This window comes from Xiphophorus couchianus, chromosome 22 (genome assembly GCF_001444195.1).
Source record: "Xiphophorus couchianus chromosome 22, X_couchianus-1.0, whole genome shotgun sequence".
NCBI classification, from domain to species: Eukaryota; Metazoa; Chordata; class Actinopteri; order Cyprinodontiformes; family Poeciliidae; genus Xiphophorus; species Xiphophorus couchianus.
Window position 1 is genome coordinate 16,816,691 of NC_040249.1, and position 14,097 is coordinate 16,830,787.

Sequence of the window (14,097 nt, forward strand, 5' to 3'; positions counted from 1 at the left end):
TCTGGTCAGGATGCCTCCTGGACGCCTCCCTGGTGAGGTGTTCAGGGCACGTCCCACCGGGAGGAGGCCCCGGGGAAGACTCAGGACACGCTGGAGGGACTATGTCTCTCGGCTGGCCTGGGAACGCCTCGGGATTCCCCCGGAGGAGCTAGAAGAAGTGGCTGGGGAGAGGGAAGTCTGGGCCTCCCTTCTGAAGCTGCTACCCCCGCGACCCGACCTCGGATAAGCGGAAGAAGATGGATGGATGGATGGAAGGTTGGATAGAAATATTTTTAAAAAATTATGGAAACTATAGTTTTTTCCTCTGTATGTCAGGAGATGAGATGTATTTGCACAAATTCAAAAGAAAACAACTAGTTTATTTTTCATATTTTGTTTAACCTTCCTTGGCTGGCAATGAGTGGAAGTCTAGAACCTTTGGACATCACAACTTGCTGCTATATCCTTGATGCTTTGCCAGCCATTTAATGCGGCAGCCATGAGTTTCTGTTATTTGTGGGTGTTTCTGTTTAAAGTTCAGTGCTGAGCAAGAGAAAATGTGTCCATTTCGGTCAAAATTATAAGACTGGCTAGACTATAATAAGACATTTCTTTAACAAACTCCTGGATTACTTTCACTTTACCCTTTGGTTCATTCTCCATCTGTATGATGAAACATTGCTCAATCAACTTGGCTGAAGTTGAGGATAACATCTCCAAACTTATCTAGCTGCATCTCTCCTAGTGAAATCAAAACCAGAAGGCCCAAACCATTACACTGCCTTTGGCGTGTTTAGAAGTTGATGTTTTGGCTCACGCTCTCCAACATTTTGACTTGCATTATTGATAAATGGTTAATGCAGCTTTGAGTGCACTCTGTGACGGCAACAGTTTGGGAGTAAAGGTGAGTTTAAAAAGAAATTTTTAAAAAAGTAAATGTGAGTTTTTATTCTACAAAAACTATTTTCTATTTTTATGGGCATCAATTTACTCTGAAAAAAATGAGTACGAGACAGTGGAGAATAACTAGACTTTTGTCAATAACTGATGTCCTCATAACCATATTGATGCATCTTGTATCCCAAGGTGAGTGCAGGACATGCTGTCTGCTATGTTGAGGTGCAACATTTATGCTAAAGTGAAATGGCACAGAACGGACTACTGGACTTCAGCTGTGGATGGTTTTATCAAAAGTATTGACACTCCTCAACCAAATAGGTCTACAAAGGATTGATGCAGTATTGGCCCTTATCCAGATGCCTCCGGTGTGTTTTTTTAATTAAACAGGAAACAGTGGGGGAGCATTTTATGGAGCGGGTAGGATGGACATCATACTTTACTGTCTACTTTACTCCTCTGTGTTCATCTATTTCTTTATGTGTAGCTATCTTTATTAGTGCACTGTTTTACTACTCAATATGTGTCCTCAATATGTGTCAAACTGTATATTGTCCTATCCCCATGCTGTTGGTTTAAAGCAAACTCTTCCAAATGTAACATCCCACGTGGGATCAACTCCAGACTTTTTATATCAGTAATTGAAATAGAAAAGATTAGGTTAATTTCTATAATGTCCATGAACTAAATGTCCTTTTCCAATTACTTTTGTGCCCTTTCAAAAGGAGCTGGTACATTTTAAAAAGTTCTAATCCCTAAACGCTCCTTTCATTTTAAATAGGGATAAATATACACCTAATTTACATATTTATGGTTAGGCAAAAGTGTAAAAGTAATATCTTCAAAAATATATGAAACTACCAATCCAAACATATTTCTCTGCTTTTTCTGTCCACCAAACACAGTCGACCTTTGCAGCATTTTCTGACAAGGGCATATCTGAAACCTTGCCGATGATGATGTGACAGAATGAATGTGGTTATGGTCCAACTCCTGGCTGCATGATGAAGAGTGAGGAGATGAATGGGGTCCCATCAGGTCATGTTGACAGAACTCATGGCAAAAGAAAAAAAGCTCAAAGCCTTTCACAGTTCTCTCTCAATCAGTATTTCAGATGGGAATGGAAGGTGCCCACACTGAATATACATGTTTTGATTGTAATGTCATTCAGATTGACCAGACATCACCAGAGATAATGTGGGCAATTATTATTATTTTTTTTCCAATTTTAAACATGGCTTGTGTAAATTGTTTGGAGCCAGCGCTACATAAACTGAGTACTACGAAAACATCTGAGAGCATTAGATGCAAAGAGGATGTGTCAGAGTCGGAGCGAGGAGTTCCTCTAAACATGGTGTTTGGAGAGTAAAGCAAGTTCAAGTACTTTGTTTGTTCTGAAGGTCATGGCACGGTCTGTCTGTCTTCATTACATTCAGTTCTGTTTTATGATAAACAGAACAGTATCTTAGAGTAGGACGGCACGACTGTGAATGTGAGAGCCTCGCTGACAGCGTATTTAATATGTTTTGCTTTGAACTGCAGCAAGGAGCGTATTCAGAAGGACTGCCCGGAGCAAAACCAAGCCAAGCCTCATAAGTGATTTCATCAGTTTACATCAAGGTGCCATTATACAAGGATGCAAACAAACAGCAGCAGGTATCGACAAGAATCCAGTGACATTAATAGAGACATTCAAATAGCAGTTTTTGCAAGCGTGAGCTGTCTGGAATTAACAGGATTTTCCAGTTAAGTGCTAATGGCTTCAACTTAAGTAAATAGTAAAAGAAAACAGCTAATCTGAATCAGTCAATTTGTACATTTTCCTGTAACGTTTGGCCACATCAGACATATATGTCTGAAAAGAAAGAATTCCCACATTCTGTTTGTCTCTCTTTTAATATATACTACCACCTCAAACACATTTTTGACATTTATGAAATTCAGGACTGACTTATTTTGTACTAAAAAATAGCTGTTATGAGGAATGTGGTATATTGGATTCTGGAGAATGAAAAATATGTACTAAAGAAGATAATGGTTCTGTTTTTTTGTTGTTGTTTTTTCTGGGTACACTGTAAAAAAAACTTTCTAGAGATGGCTCTGCTTTCCTTTTTATCAGAATAAAGCACCACTGACTACAGAAATTATTATAGAATAAAACCACAAAGAAGGAAAATTTTAATGATGCGTGGATATTTTTGAATAAACAAATTATCTTTAAATTGATGTTTTCAGCCTATTTAATTTAGTTAAACCAAACGTTAAGTCAAAACTTAACTTTTGTGGCAGTGAAGGGTAAGAGAAACAACAGAGACCTGATTGTTCTATCTGACAGCATAAAGCCACACAAACCTAATGCGACATTTCAAAACATAAACGCAGTTTGGGCTTTTGAAACAGGAAAGGTGACTGCAAGAAAAAAAAAATACAGTTAAAATTGTATCAATGAAGAATGAAGCTGTGTGCCACAACACTGGGATGAAAGGATGAGCACTAATGAAGAGAACAGATATTTCTGTATAAACCTGCACTTTGTCTTTAGTAGTTTAGTTTTTATTTTTTTTATTTACGCATTGGGCATTGCTGCACATGCAAGCCATACGCAGGATTGAAATTGTTTCCTCCCATATATGCATAAAGATATATGCATAGGAATAATCATTAGCATTTTTTTTATAGTGTTATATGTTCGCACCTGAATTTAGATATTTACCTACTCTATAAAATATTTTTCAATTATGCTAACCAAAATTATTTCTATTTGACGAATAGAAATGAAAAATGTATTTTTTAGTTTCTTTAAATTTAGAAATGTATTAAGTCCTACTCTAATTTATTGCACGCCTTCATAAAATACATTCACTATTTTGACATTAAGCAAATATAAATGCGCTAACCAGCAAAAACAGGCAAAGTGTAGTCTGATTTATTGTCACTGAGAAAAAATGTTTATTAAATATATGGCTCAGTCATCTGGTTGATGTGCACAGATTAACTTTATGGCTTCTCAAACATATGCATATTGGGTTTTTTTTGTTTTTTTTAGATGAGGAACAACTTTGATTCTATGTTTTTAAATGTCCAAATAACACAATCCGAAGGACAATACTAGAAAAAGCTTACATAAAAAAAGAAAAAAGATACTTTAATCTCAATTAGACATACCTCGGTATAAAGACTACATACATCATTTTTAACATATCCTAATTCTATTTATTATGTTAGAGTATAGCCATGATTAAGTTAGAAGAACTGGCAATTGTTATCCTCTGATTGGAGGCTCAGCTTTTAAAGCTGATGTAAAGCTTGATGTTTTGTGGGGAAATTTGCAAAATTCTAAAACAAAATAAACACAAATATTTCAGTCTGTTAGGAATTTTTTGTATAATTACTACTTAGTAATAACTAAGAACCAAATAACAGCAAAATCCTATTTAGATTAAATAACTAAGAGAAACTATGCCAATAGACTGTCAGGTGAAATACTACAGATGATACTATGCAAAAAATGTTTTACTAGGGTTGCAGTTTCCTGTAAAAACTTAAAATCACTTTGTTGCAGTCCAAGAAGAGATGTACATGTTTGGTAAAAGCAGTCAAGAGTCGAAACAAAAATTCTGGGTTTTGTACTTGAAGTAAAATATCTCCTGCCTCAAAGTGCTAAAAACTCTCAGACAGGTGATAACATCATCAGGCTCCCATTGGAGGATGGTTATCTGCAGCATAACTTCATTCTTGAGAAAGTCATGTCTACTAAGTTTGACGTTTGCCCTCTTCAGATGAAAAAGCAGAATTACTCCACATCAAAGACCAGAATACTTTGGTTTCGTATTCTTCAGATTAGATTTGATATCCATCAAAGCTTTTATGAAAAACCATATCTGTAGTCTTCACATTACAGAGGGAGAAGCTTTTTATCCCCTAACTGTGAGCAAATCTAATTCAATGGCTTGATAAAAGGGTACATTTTCATTTTGGAAGTCATGAGAGACTGTTAGTGATAAAAATAGGTGCAAATTCAACCATTTTTTGAGTTTAAATATATACAGATATTAGGCAAAAGATTGAAATGCTTTTTAAAATAAAATAAGGTAGAAAAAAAATTGAGGCCACATTGAAAACATGCAAATTGTTGTCTTGAATGAGCATCATATGCAAGCCAAAGACTTTCTCAAGCAGCCCAAATTCATGTTTTAATGCACTGGACTGTACTCAAGCACAAACCGTCTCTTGCTCAGTCAAAAGAAAGTCATAAAACCAGAAGACAAGTATAAATTCATAGCAGTGTTGCTGTAGCTATGCTGGCTGAACAGGGACAGACTCTGGTGTACTGTCGGCATTCAGCACATAAATAGTAATTCTGTGCTTCAGGCAAGGAGAACACAGAAACATACAGTGGACCACTCTGGTCTGCGACAGCTTCTTAACAGCTTCAGCTGAATGAAAAATAGCTAAAGCAGAGAATATGGAGTGAAAGGAAATCCATGGGAACACTGGCTACTCGTCTTGATAAGTCAGGGATAAGCTGGGAAAGCACTGCTGCCAAATATCAAATGAGAAAGAATAAAACCTAAAATTTTAGTCAAGTATTAATGAGACAAGTAACAGGAACAAGGATAGGCATTTAAACCAAACTTAAAGGAGAAATTACTTAGTGACTGACATTCAGTATGATTTGAAAAATCGAATCAATCTTTGTAGTAATTAATTTTGGACAGGATTTCTATTCATTATTATTTAATATCTGTTGTGAAACAAAGGAGCCATATGCTGCTAATGGATGAAAGTTTGATCTAAAACTTTTAGAGCAGAGCTGTTTTGCACTTTTTTTAGCTAGAGCTTCAGTACAATAATTACACTCACCATATGTCAGCGACAACCTAGACATGTCATGCCAGAAAATAAAACAATCAGAATATTTTACCCAGATCATGATCTATATGTGATCTACATTTTTACATTTAGGTCAAACCCAGCACTACAGATTCAAGAAGCTAAGCTAAATAACATTACAGAGGAGAATGGAGGCAATATCAAAGATTGCCCTAAGAGAGTGTAATAGAAAAAGACTTCTTCCGTCCGACCCTCTCATAGTGATAGAATGCCACATGCTCCTTTCTGACAGTGTGATATTGGCTTGGCACAAGCTTGATTAATGTATCAGCCATAAGTCAGACAAACCATTCTGTTTCCTGGAGCAGCACCTCCTCTGGTGTTTATGCCAGGGTAGAGACAGGTGCTGTGCAACGGCAGTGGGACCACTGCCTGAAACAGGTCTGTGAAAAGCTGGGATGTCCAAATCCAATTTTAACCATTACTTCAAATGAAATGTTATTACTCTTTCAGGTAAGACTGAAGGTTGTTTGGAAAATAGCATTTTGCAGCAGCTCTTCAAGGTATTTACCAAGACCTTTTAGTGCAGGCTTAACCTAGAGAAGAAAGGGGAGAGGTCCACAGGGGCGATGAAAGATGCTTGGGCAACTGGTATGCCTACAGGTGATGAGTGAACCCGGACCACCTGGCTCCCTGCCAAGGTCAAGCAATTAATGCAGCCGTCCTTTGATAATTTCAGACAGTCTCAGGAATACAGCAGATAGGGTCCAGTTCAGGAATGCTGCACATGGCAAAGATGAGACAGCTCCGATGAAGGTTCACAGTCGGGTCGCATTGTTAACACACACAGCTGTTTAGACATCAGAAGAAAATAAACTGCTTTTCTTAATTATTTCTACATTTGCATACTAATGTGGCATAAACACAATAGGTTGTCTTTAGGCCTCGTCACCCCTGCCCAAAGGTTCACATAGTTCACCTCCTCTTCATAACAAATTTGAAGATACTTTCAAAACTTTTGTATATAATTCACCAAAATGAATTGGATTGTGAAAATGAGGCTGGTATTGGTTTTGCTGTCTTAATTTGATGTAAAAATTGCAAAAACAATCAAAGGAAGTTTACATGTCATTACATTTTCAATACAAATTAGTAGAGTTGTCAATCCATGTTAGAATCTTTAAGTACTACACTACTGGTGATTTAATAAGGGCAGCACAATATTAGAAATATGTATCAGTATCACATCAGCGATAACAACAAACTCACATTTTCTCAAATTTTCTTTTCCTTCATAAAAATTACTTGACTAATATCTGATCATCTGATCAGCATCTTGGTTACTAAACGCTTCATACAAGATATTTACGTATCCAATCGTTTTTTGGGGGAGGGACCAGGTTGTAATGACAAATGCTGTTTGATATATTGATATATTGATTGGTGAACAAATAGATGGACAGACTGATGGGTGGAGAGACAAGCGGATAAATGGATTTATGGGTGCTAGGATGAATGGACTAATGGATGGACAAATACATGACTGGATTAACAGACTAAAGATGGGCAAAAAGACATATAGGATAAATGGGCGTATGAACAAATAGACACAAAGAGATAGATGGACAGATAAACAGATGAATGAATGAATAGTCAGAAAGTACAAACATTTTTCCATACTTATCTAAACCTAGTGAACACTTGAACATTCTGTAGTTTCTTTGACTTTTCCAAACAGCGTAGGAACCCTGAAATGCCAACTCTGCTTCCAGCTTTTGAACTACTAACACCTCCTCCTCAATCACCCTCCTCCCTCAGTCTCTACCCAGCAGCTGAGCTCAGTGACCAGGTTCATCTGTGGATCCCCGCTGAGTTACAGCATGCATCGTTCCACTGTCCAAGCTGGCTGAGTCCCACAGAGACAGATGCTCTTGTCAATCACAGCTGTGAATACCAGAGAAGTAAAAACCAATTCAATAATGTAATGAGGAATGCTCAAGGAGGCTTGAAAATGTTGGCACACCATAACCAAACATGGTAAGGATGCACCTGGATTCAATTTTCAGCAACTCTCACTCCTGTATAGAATATTAAAGCAAAACCTGCACGACTCACTTGTAAATAGTCTTTATAGGATTACCCCAAATGTATTTAAATGATTTTCCGGACTTAAATAAATTTAGTGGACTTGACAGAGACTTTTGTAGCATGACATATTATGCAAACATTCCGCCCTCTTTTATACCTCTTAATTGAAAGAACCTTCACTTTCAAATACAACCTTGGGGCAAAAAAGTGCTGTGATCAAGTAATTTATGCTAGAAATAAAACATTGACTTTCAAATGCATCACCGCCTGAAGCCAAGCTTTGAGGCTGATTTGATCTCCCTTTGAGATTGTGAGAGATATGGCCCATTCCCCCTAATCACATGCCAGAGAACATGCAATCATACAGCAACAGCTAAAGTAATCACAGTGGTGGTCTCCACCCTCTTCCCAGTATTGAGCAACAGTCCTACAAAATCAGTAGTGCTGGTAAGACATGGATATGTGCTCCTCATGCAAAATCAGCAGCTCACTATGTACACGGAGAATATGTTTGTTTATGCTGTAGTGAGTAATAATCAACATTCATCGGTCAAAGAATAGAGACCACATGCTGCTATGGATATTTTAACATGAAATCTGAAGATATTTAAAACTCATTCTGTACTGAGCAAACACACACCTGCTTGTTGGAATAAGACTTCAACCAGAATGTTGGAAATCTTAACTTACAAAACTAATCATCATCCAGTAAAAAATGAAGAAACATATTACTTTTCTCAATATTCTATAAAGTGGCATTAAGGTTATTTATCATCCTTAAAGATTTCCACATTTTGTCATGTTACAACAAATTTCTACTTATTCTAGATCTTACAACATTGGAAAGTGAAGCAATACATACATTTTAATTGTTTTATAAACGTCTTGACACATTGGGGTTTTAATCCATATTTTTACCTTTCTTGGTAAAACAATTTAGTCCAGTTAGTGGAGTATCTGTGACCATCAGTTTTAGTTTCAGTCTTGATCTAAACAACTCTGTTGTAACTGTGGCTCATCCGTATGCAGAAAAGTGAGCCTCCGTCCTCAGCCCAAGTTTTTTGTAGCCTCCAACAAGTTGACTACCAGGACTGTCCTTTATTTAGAGCCATTCAAATCCCTATTAAGTCTGACCAGCTTTCCTGTCTCATCCTATTTAATTTATTAATGAGAAGATAAAAACCAAAAGAATTCACTATAAAATTATTTAGCATTTTTTAATATAAAAAAGGACGGTATTATTTCCGTTTGCCTATTTTGGCCTGCAGTGCAAAATGTTTGTACATCAATGTACTGAATAGTTGTGAATTGTCTTTCAAGGTATTTGATTGTTATGCTTTAGAAACAAATAGTACAATATAAAGAATGGAAACTTTTCCAGACTTTGAAAAGACTGGAAATACATTGTTGTCTTTAACAGTGTAAGAACCCTGAAGAAAAAGCCATTTAAAAAAGTAAGCATTTGGTCTGTTTAGATGTAAAATTTCAGTTTTAAATGTAAAAAAAAAGTCCATTCAAAGTTAATTTTAGACTGTTTCACTATTGACAAGTTCATTGTGCATTATCTCCAGTACTGTCAATAACAAGGTAACTACAGTAGCAATGCTAAGCAATGTTACTTCTGCATGACAGAGTTTATGATTTAATATCAGGGGAAGGTGAGAGATAATAAAACTGACATGAGCTGTGATAAAACACCTGTCGCCCTCTTTGTTTATTCCACCTGAACTCTAGACATATATAGCACTTACAACCACTTACGCTAATTTTTTTTTTTACCACAAACATCCAGTGAAGGTCTCCATGGTTCAATCTGGAGCACAGCAGTGTAAAATTGTGTTCAAATGGAGTGATGATCTAGCTGGAGTTTGATGAGTCTCCTGTCCTCTTCTGAACCAATAGCTCAGCCCACTTCTGCTTTATCACGGTGTGCCAGCTTACCGCTATCTGTGCCACACTAAATCAATTAGCATGTCATTAAGATAGCTTGTTCCAGCACAATAAGCATGGAAGGGGACTGGGGTATCTGCAGGAACAGAGCTAGCTGAACTCTGAGAATATCTCAGCTTCTATGTGTCAGTGTGCGGTGGGCTTTGTTTGTTTTTGAGCAAAGTGGACATGTACACAAGCAAGTGGTTATCAGGAAAACAATTCAAACAATTAATAACAGGTCTTTGTTACAAACATTTCACTCAACTGTGTGTTATTTCATAAGGTGTTTGGTACCCGATTAAAGTTAACATGTCTTATCAGAGCAGATTTCCAATTACCTTTAGAATGATGCAATCAATTCTGAAATTTAAGTTTCATTTGTCCTATTTTTCTCTTCTGGCTGATGATAAAACTAACATTCAATATTAATCTCCCTGCGAAAGGAACCCTCAAAGTCACCTTACATGAGAGAAACAGGTGATTATTCTGCAATTACCAGGAGTAAAGCAACACTCTGCTCTTTGGGTATAGATTGAGAAGATAGGCTTAATCCCCACTGGTGCAGAGAGGATTTCTCTCTGAAGGCAAGAGCTCAATCAGACCAGTCAGATAAACACCCAATATACTGAAGCGTTTGCTGCTCATGATAAACTTTTCATTATCTTTGACAGCAAGAGCGCTTAATCAAAGCTGTGTCTCCCTCCGCAGATAAACTACAGAGCGAAAAGTTATACACTTAAGACCAACTTTCTCCTGTGTCAGTTAAGAAATTTGATGTGATCTTAAATCTTAAAGCTGGCAATATTTAAATAAACTAACCTGAGCTGAGGGAAATAAAAGAACACATCATAATATCCAGACAGAGCCCGATAAAATCCTCAGATCATAAAAGGTCCATTCCACTGCTTTTGGCCGAATGGCTACCACTAATGGATCAGAGTGCAGGTTACACATTAGCACTGATGCCAGAGCAGTAATTCTCTGAGAGGAGAAAAAAACAAAAACTAATCAGGTATTCATATTTTCCCTTTAAGGCACTTTAACACCCACATGAGGATGCAGGTCCTCTAAGGCCAAACTCTTCGTGCACACAAGCCAATAGAGTTTCTGAACTGGTCACAATTTCTTGATTCCTTCAATCAAAGCAATCAATTCAAAGGGACTTCAAAAGATTAATGCAAGCTTTTAACACAGGGCAGATCAACATTAGTCCCCCTCTTGACTAGAGATCAAACACTCATTCACACTCTCACCCCTCACTTCATTTGTCTCTTGTGCCATCTTCGAGGATATGAAGAGAACTGAAGTTTTACAGCAATATGAATAACTAAAAATGTCTATGCCAAACATCTATGTAGCACAATTTTGATTAATTGTAAACTTATGAAATACATTTACTAATCGTAAACTTATAAAATAAGTTTACAATTAGGTCTGGGTAATTGTAAACTTACAAACTAGGGCTGGGTAATTGTATAAAAACATGATATTACAACAATACCTGATGCCAATCATTTACTGGCATCAATACCTGATTGATGCCAATACTTGTATTAGTTGTAAAGCAACCAATACAGGAGCGCCATTTAGAAGAATATGATGAAACTAAAAAACAAAAGCATTCAACTTCAGAAGAGTAATCCACTGGTGAATCAAGACACTAGTGGACAAAAAGCCTGTAGAATAGTGAGTCTGTTGACAAATCCAAATGACAATAGATGCTAGCTTTAAAACATAATTTGTATTTTATCTTATAGTGAAATGCAAATATGGTGACTTAGATGTAAAAAGAGAAATTGGTCATCGTAAACTGTAAACTTAGAAAGTAAGTTTAAACTTTTACAAGTTGCTAACAAGTGTCTTAACTTAATAAATTACGATTTATAATCAAAGCCTAAAGTTGAAATGACTGTGAAAGGACCAAAATATTTATTGTGCTATAGCATTTAAAAAGGGGAAAAAAAAAACAAAAAAAACATTTAGGCTAAAACTACACAGAATTCTGTTTAAATTGCAATTCATTCTAATGGTTTTGATTTTATATTTATTGGAACTGCTAAGGTTGTTATTTATTTATTAACAACTTGTGTTATTTATTTATTAACAATTTACAACCATCTGTAAATTGAACAGCACTGATTTATTAGAAATCTGATCAACAAAATTATTGAGTTTGTTTGGATTTTGTGTTTATGAACTAAATTCATCACAATGTAAATTACAATAGAAACAAAAACATAATAATGTTTAGTCAGCCTGCTATACATGCAAGATAATGTTTAATTTACATATTCTGAAGGTAAACTGGTGTACACAGCACCTTTAGAAAAAACACGCATCTTCTTCTGATGAATGATAATACAGTACTGTAATGTTATACAGCCATCTGTTAAACTGATATACATCTACACACATCTATGCAAACCATTATATAATGCCAACAACTGTGTTCATTCCTAATAGCCACTTGACATTTGTCCCAGACTGGGTTTGTGAGTGAATTTATTATTAGATTTCTTAAGTGACAGATGCTGCTAAGGTAAACAGATTATTGACAGAACAGAAATTGGGATGTAAACACCTGTTTTGGGAGCATCACTGGCAAAGGAGAGTGCTTAATAATAAAGCCCAAGCCAGTGCCATGTTGAAAGGTGAAATCTCTACACATCAATTCTGTCCCGAGAAGCGCAGCGCAGCAGAGCTTATTACAGACTCTCAATCTGTCTCAAGTGTTCAGACTGTCTCAGTAATACGGGCCTGCCGGCTCCTTGAGATGCTTCATTAAAAAGCTTGGCTGTCCAGAGCACATCTATGGCAGCCAAATAAAGTGTCAGACCACATTTTTCATCTGTAGATTAAACCTATGTAAGCCCAAATTAAACCAAATTAGATCTGAAAATGAGAAATAAACCAAAGCCAAATGACTGGAGAGGCATGCAGGCTGTGAACAGGAGGAACCACTTGTATGCCATCTGTAGAGCTGGTTGTGCTGGTTTGAGGGTTCCTCACTATTTTTTTCCCAGGAGTCTTATACAATGGCTCATGCTCAAACCTTCCTTGATAAATATGCAGTTAGTAGATAATTCAGTTTGTAGATAATTTTTGTTCCATTTCTACGTATTAATTCAACAATTTATAATAGATTTATGGTAGATGTTTCGATTACAGTAACAAGCTATGATGGTTGGATGGATGGATGAATTTGATGGGCTATTTAGACAATTAAAAGGTAAATACAATTATGAATTAAAAATATTTTTTCCATACCGTATTTTCTTTTTCTACAAATAATAGGTCCTGGATCACATGAATTTCAAAATGTTCCACAACTTTCAAGACTGAAGGGAAACCCCTCAGGAGATTACATCTTGTATATGGCAAAATATTTTTCCTTTCTTTCTTGGGAATGTTACACAGAAGCTGAGGCCAACCTCTCTTAATCTTTCATCTTTTCTGAAATCTCTCTGGACCAAAGTATCTGATGTTCCGACCATGATGAGGATGCTTGTTATATTGCTGTGGACGTTTTTGTCAAGCTAACAGTGAATTTCAAATGATCAGTGTGGTCCATTGTGTCCTGGTGAATGCATCATGGCTGCAGAAAGGTAGCCTGGAAGATAAACTTTGTAACTCAATCACACCCCGCCGCTCCCTCCCATTCTATCGCTCCGACTGGTCTCACACATAATATATTCCTGAACCACAGACCACTTTTGTGGACATTTCAATTACATGCCGGTTACATGACTACAGCGTGCCAAAATCAAATGTATCAATTCTGGATAACACAGCTGCAGACGCTGACATACACAAGCCAGTCCATGATGTTGGAGAGAATGAGTCTGTGGAGAGGTTTGCAGAGGGAGCCTGTGGTCAATGCTCTGTTACCCCCGGCATGTTAGATCCTCAGCCAGCCCATTGTGCTGAAATCCAGTCACAATAGCACAGTATCTTCCCAGAGCAGGCTCCTTATCATGGCGCTGAAATGACTAGTCTCTCTGGACGCCCACATCACAGACGCTTTGGGTCTGAGCGCACAAAGCTCGAGGTGAGCGAGCGCAGCAATCTATTGCTTTTGTTCAGTGCATGACAAAGATGCTCACAAACTTTTCTTTTTGACATAATCTTAAAAAACGGCATGCAATTTATTCACTGAGTCACTGTAACAATACTTAGCATAAAAAAACCCATCTCACTGCCTGGTGATTGACTTTGAAGAAAGAAAAGTAACTGAGAATGAATAAAATAGCAAAATAACTTTAACGGAACAATATATTCAAAGATTTTATTCTGAATGCTAGTATTGATTGATTGCTCTATGCAGTAAACAGATGTCATCTCATAATTTTTCATGACATGCTGCCTGAA

The 14,097-nt window shown here is 36.8% G+C and overlaps 1 protein-coding gene across 2 annotated transcripts in view; it reads right to left on the reverse strand.

Annotated features, from left to right (window-relative positions):
- The window catches only part of macrod2 (mono-ADP ribosylhydrolase 2), a 476,756-nt gene that overhangs the window by 94,410 nt on the left and 368,249 nt on the right, over positions 1-14,097 (reverse strand). The gene's annotated exons all lie outside the window — the stretch shown is intronic.